A 6,889-nucleotide genomic window follows, 5' to 3' on the forward strand; every position below is an offset into this window, starting at 1 on the left:
CATCACAACTCAATTTTCTGAGTTTTAAAGTAGTTTTAGTTTTAATATTGTGTTCTCTTTTATAGTATTGATTTGATTGTACATTAGGCTGAAGGTTGAAGACTGAGAAAGTTGAAGGTTGAAGCGAGTGACACTACTAATATTGTGTAGATAGCCAGACGATTGTTGAAGCTTGAAGACTGAGAAGGCGTTTAGGATTTCTTATTTAAGTCTTGTATTTGAATCTTATTTCATGTACTATTAGATAAATACAATATTAAGATTTCATTTTGTGTATACAAATGTAAAAGACAAATATTATAGTTTCTAAAATAAAATTAATTTTATTGATTTTGTTGGAGTGAAAAAAATATTTTTCTACATGGACTCGATGTTGGTTTATAAAAAATGGACAATAATGCAAAAATTAAATAAAAATAAAATTGTAAAAAATGGACCCAAAAACATGACTTCAATGTCAGTTTTATACTGACATTATTGGAGATCTATAATATCGGTTATAAATTGGCATTGTTGGTCTCTTTAATGTTAGTTTTAAAAGGACATCAAAGCCCAACCAACATTAAAGGGCTTCAATAACACTATCAAAGATGCCGGTTTTAAACCGATATTAATGTTGGTGTCGTTTTTAAACTGACATTAAAGAGGCCTTTAATGTCATTTTTAAAATAACATTAAAGTCCATTAATAACACTAACAAACATGTCGGTTGACAACCAACATTAAAGGTCAGATTTCTTCTAGTGCATGTCTAGTTTATTCATGAACCTATTACTTTAGTCTTCTCTTGCTCTCTTTTGACCATTTTTCCACTGATTCTGAATTTACCTATAACACCAAAAATGAACTAGTTTTAGAGACGAAATTTAATTTTAACAAAAATTTAAATTTAAAAATACAAATATCGAAATGAAAAAAATTCTCTCAACTTCAAATATAGAAACCAAAATAGTATTTAAGGAGGAATTGAAACCCTTCCCTGAAACAAATTTTATCAATTAAAAGTATAAATAGATTTGGCTGCAGAGGTACTCATCATTGAATATCTATATACAAGATTGACAAAAAAAAAAAAAAAAAAATCATTTTGAAAAAGAAAATGAAAAGAAAAAAAGAAAAAGAAAGAGAAATAAAGATATAAAGAAAAAGAATGAGACAAACTAATTTATTTATTAGGCCCTTTTCTTCTATTTAATAATTAATATGTAGAATAAAATGATTAAGAATGATTGTATTGGTAGGGTGTTTGGGGTCCTATATATATGAACTTTTGAGAGGCTCTAAATAAATAAATAAAGTGGTGAGCAAAGAAGACATTAAGAAGAAACAAAACAAAAATTATGAGGTGGACAAGTATTTGTCGCTAACCTGTTGGTGTTAATTGGTGTTCTTTCAAACTTTAGGGGCCACCTCCAGACTTTTTAACGCACTTCTTTTCTTTTTCTTTTTCCCTTTAAAAAAATGAATTTAACTCTACACTTTTCAAACTTAATTCTTCAATATATACATTTTGATCGATTTTTTCTTTTGTTTTAGGCACTTATTACAACACACTTGTGTTTTATCACTATTATTGTTTTTAACCCTATCGAAATATTTGTGGGTATAGATTGAGGTAAAAAAATTTGAACTATAATTTAAATTATATTCTGCACTACATATATTTATAGTTGAGTTAAGCTTTTATTGGTCTTATTGGTAATTTTCGAATTAACACTACCAAGAATAATTTCAATTAGGTGTGTATAATCCAACTCATATTCATATTATAAGGGTTGAGTTTGGTTAGTTTAAAATTTGGTTGAGTTGGGATTATTTATTTACTATTGGAGTTGAAAAATTCGACTTAACCAAAGGCTAATCAATTTTTGTCTAAATTTAATAATTTTATTTGTAGAGTTCTTTTTGAACCTATTTTAAAAAACATGGACTAAATCAATTAAATGTATCGATACTCATGAGAGAACAAAAGGGGTAATCTTTCGTAAAGGAAATTATGTATGAAGACTCCTGTGTGCTTAATCAAAGTTTTGTTTCTAAGATAGGATTTATGTGTTTACGAGCCCCTAATTGGTATAAGTATTTATTACTACTTGGAAGTTTGGTCCTTAGTATGTGTTGCTTAGGTTGCGTGAGTTTTTTTAGCTCAAAATATAATATTAACTAAGAATAATAAGCATTGGAAGTACATGACGAGGAGACTTGGTGACAGTGCCATGGACTAGTATCAATATTTATGCATGATTTCTTGTTATCGAGATATTTCATATTTTGATTTAGACCCCTTGAGTTCTCCACCAGCTTCTTCTTTTCACATAAAAGAAGAATGGTACGACATTTGGCTCCTTCAACCTAGCCCCACATTTGATGGCATTGGCTCCATGGTTTGGAGATCTTGGCCTTTCCATAAAGGCGATCCTAGCCTGAAAGCATCTCCACTGGTTATGAACAAAGAAAAAAAGAGGAATGAAAGAACTAAGGATCCTAGAAAGTTCTACATCATATGACAAAAAAGCACAACCACTGCTAGAGGAGTCTTTTTCAACTTGACATTAAATTGTTATGCCTTGACCTTTTCTTTTGTTCTGGGATTAAGGTTCTGCTTTCTATGGATCTCCTTCTACATTGATGGGCTTCATGAAGTTTGGTCGTTATCGCATTTGATTTGCTTCTTCAAAAAGGACCACTCTGTTGTGTTTTGTGTCCAATTTTGCTTCATTTGTATTTTATCATTTATTGATTGGCTTGTACATTTTATCCCTCTTCTCCTCGTTCTCATTTGGTTGTATCTATCTCTATTTGGGTTCTGCTATTGGCTTATCGGTTGTTCCCCTCTTATGGGTATCTCTATTGTAATGGATCCCTTGACTTAACAGTTTTAACTCTAAATGTTTTTTTTTAATCAACGTTTTTAGGAGCGAACAAGAATTTTGCTTTATTTTTTCTCATTAAATTGTCTTTACAATGTTCTATTTATTTACAAAATTTTATTTTACCTCAAATTGTGTTAGACCCCTAATTATACATCAGTACCCTAGAAGAGAGAAGAATGTAACTAATTGTGAAAAAAACAAATATAACTGTAAATGAAGGGGGAACCACGCTAAGGGAATATAAATGGAAAGGAGAGAGAAAGGTAGTTAGTTAGTTTTCGTTTTGGTGAAGTTTTATTCTATGAACTCTTTAGAGATAGGGGTACAACTTAGATAGAGTGAGTTGATTAATCGAATTACAATCTGTGCAATTTGATTTCTTCGATATTGTAAACATTTCCATTGATAATCAATAAAGAAATTCTATTCTCTTCATTAAGAATTTGTGTTGAATTTGAGTTCCAACATATTGGTATCAGAGCACAAACCTAGAAAAGCCAAAAAAGATGGCGAAGAAACATGAAGAGCGATTCGAATCCCTGGAACAAGAAGTAACTGAGATGAAAGTTGATCTACAGAAATTGCCGATGATGGAGGAGAAATTGTCGACGATCATGAAGAACATTGAACGACTAAATGTGCAAGGCGAGAAATAGGATAAGCAACAACAAGCCTTGATGAAAAACTTGGATTGGTTGAGTACGAAGGCTGATAATCAGCAACAACAACATGAGGTACTTACGAAATACATCGAAAGTATCGTTAATGAAAAATCGACTACTACTTTCGATATAGAAGGTTCATCTAGTAAATAAAAAAGGTTCGGGGGGAAGAAAAACGAGAGTGGGACGACAAATGAAGAACTCTTAGAGGAAACAAAAAGAATACGAAGGAAAAAGAAGATAAGGCTGTTGACCGAAACAAGTTTGAAAAAGTAGAGATGCCTGTTTTTAATGGAAATGATCTGGACTCGTGGTTATTCCGAGCCGATCGTTGTTTCCATATCCACAAACTATCAGATTCGGAGAAGATGACCGTTTTTGTGTTTTAACGAACTGGCTCTCGACTGGTATCGTTCACAGGAAGAGCGCGAAAAATTTAACGGTTGGTATGATTAGAAAATACGATTACTAGAGAGATTTCAATCCATCAAAGAAGGTTCATTGTATAGTCGACTTTTCACGATAAAGCAGACCTCGACTGTAGAAGAGTGTAGAAATTTGTTTGATCGATTGGTGGCACCATTCACAGATCTTTCAAATAGAGTGTTAGAGGAGATCTTCATGAATGGGTTGTTCCCGTGGATCAGAGAAAAAGTAGAGTTTTCATAACCTATTGGGCTTTAACAAATGATGCGACGGGCCCTGATAGCTGAGATTAAGGAGATAATATTCGAAAGGAAGCTAATTTGTTCGAATATTCAGGTGGAAAATATCACTTTTATTCGGCAAATTTTACCAAACCAAGTACATTCCCAAATTCAAATGAAAGTAAGGCAAGAGCTACAATTCCAATAAGAACCATTACTTTGAGAGAAACAACAAATGGAGAGAACAAGAAAGAAGGGCCTAGCAAGTGGTTATCTGATGCTGAATTCAAGGCCAAGAGAGAAAAAAGATTATGCTTCAAATGTGATGAAAAGTATCATTTGGGGCATAAGTGCAAGAAACGTGAACAAAGAGAACTGATAATGTTCGTAGTGAGAGCTAATAATGTAGAAGAAGAGATTATGGAAGAAGACTACTATGAATAGAAAGAGTTGAATATGATTGAAATGAAGGAAGGAGTTAATTTCGTTATGGAGTTATTGATCAACTCTGTGGTTGGTTTTACAAATCCTGGCACTATGAAGGTTAGGGGATGAATTTTAGGAGAAGAAATAGTGCTCGTTGATTGCGGGGCCATACACAAGTTCATCTCAGAAAAGCTTGTGACTGACTTGAAGTTGCACTCTAAGGATACCTCCCATTATGGGGTAATTCTGGGGTTTGGTACGACTATCAAGGAAAAGGAGGTGTGTGAGAATGTGAAGCTTATGTTGAATGATTGGAGAGTGACGAGAGACTTTCTACCATTGGAGTTTAGGGGGGGGGGGGGTAGATGCAATCTTGAGGAGGCAGTGGCTTCACTCTTTAGGAGTTACAGAGATGGATTGGCGAAACCTTACCATCACCTTTGTCCATGAGAAGAATAAGGTGGTTATCAAAGGGGATCCGAGCCTGACAAACACTAGAGTCAGTTTGAAGACATTAATGAAAATATGGACTGATTCAGATCAAGGGTACTTAGTTGAGTGCAGAGAGCTTTAAAAGGAGAACTAGCCATAATTGAAATATCATCTAAAGAAGAGGCGACCATGGTACCCAAGGGTATCCAAAAGATGCTAAAAAAATTTAATGATTTATTTGAATGGCCAGAGGAGTTACCTCCAAGGAGGGCAAGTGAGCATCACATACACTTGAAAACGGAGATTGATCCAGTAAATGGAAGACCTTATTTCGACAGAAGGCAGAGACGGAGAGACTTATTGATGAGATGTTGTCTTTTGGGGTCATTCGACCGAGCACTAGCCCCTATTTAAGTCCAGTTTTGCTAGTAAAGAAAAAAGATGGAAGCTGGAGGTTTTGTGTGGATTATCGAGCCCTTAACAATGTTACCATTCCAGATGAGTTTCCTATCCCTGTCATCAAAGAATTATTTGATGAATTAAATGGTGCAAATCTGTTTTCTAAAATTGATTTAAAGGCTGGTTATCATCAGATCAAGATGCATAAGGAAGATATAGAGAAAAAAACATTTAGGACTCATGAAGGGCACCACGAATTTTTAGTAATATCCTTTGGCCTAACAAGTGCTCCAACCACGTTTCAATCACTTATGAACTCTATTTTTCGATCTTATCTAAGGAAGTTTGTTCTAGTCTTTCTCGATGACATTCTGGTCTATAGTAGAGGGATAGATTGGCACTTGCAATTTGGAGATTGTGCTGGAAGTATTAGTGAGCATAAATTATATGCTAACAATAGAAAGTGCAGTTACCTAAGAGTTGACTACCTTGGTCACATTGTTTCGGGAAGAGGAGTGGAGGTTAACCTAGAAAAGATTAGATCAATCAAGCAGTGGCCTATCGCAACTAATGCATGAGAAGTAAGGGGATTTCTTGGGCTATCTGGATACAATAGATGATTTGTTCAGTATTATGGTTCCACTACAGCCCATTTTAACTCAATTGTAAAAGTTGGGAGTATTTAAGTGGATAGATGAAGCTTAGTTAGCTTTCACAAGGCTGCAAGAGGCTATAATGACATCGCCTGTGTTAGCATTACCTAATTTCAGTGTGCCATTCGAAGTTGAAACAGATGCTTCAGGATACGGTGTAGGGGTGGTATTAATGCAGAATAAAAGGCCAATAACATTCGACAGTCACACATTAGCGCTAAGAGATCATGCTAAACTTTTGTATGAGAGGGAACTGATGGCAGTGGTGTTGGTTGTGCAACGTTGGAGACCGTATTTGTTGGGAAGAAAGTTTTTATTGAAGACAGACCAAAGATCTCTTAAGTTCTTGCTTGAACAAAGAGTGATCCAACATCAATAGAAAAAATGAATTGCAAAATAGTTAGGGTACTCATTTGAAGTTGTGTACAAGCCTGGGTTAGAGAATAAGGCTGCTAATGCCTTGTCAAGGATGCCTCCAGCAGTGCACCTTAATCAATTGAGAAGCCCAACATTGATAGATTTAAAGGTCATCCGAGAAGAGGTTGAGAAGGATGAGTGCCTTAAAGGAATTATAGTGAAACTTCAGAATAATGAAGAAGTGAAGAACTATTCACTACAGCAAGACATGTTGCAGTATAAGGGGAGGTTAGTGATTGCTAAAACATATCATCATTAATTCCAACCATACTTCACACATACCATGACTCTGTTTTTGGAGGACAGTTGGGGTTCATTAGAAAGTATAAAAGGCTGACAGGCGAATTGTTTTGGGTTGGAATGAAAAGTGATATGTAGAA

This window comes from Cucumis melo, chromosome 6 (assembly GCF_025177605.1).
Source record: "Cucumis melo cultivar AY chromosome 6, USDA_Cmelo_AY_1.0, whole genome shotgun sequence".
Lineage (NCBI taxonomy): Eukaryota > Viridiplantae > Streptophyta > Magnoliopsida > Cucurbitales > Cucurbitaceae > Cucumis > Cucumis melo.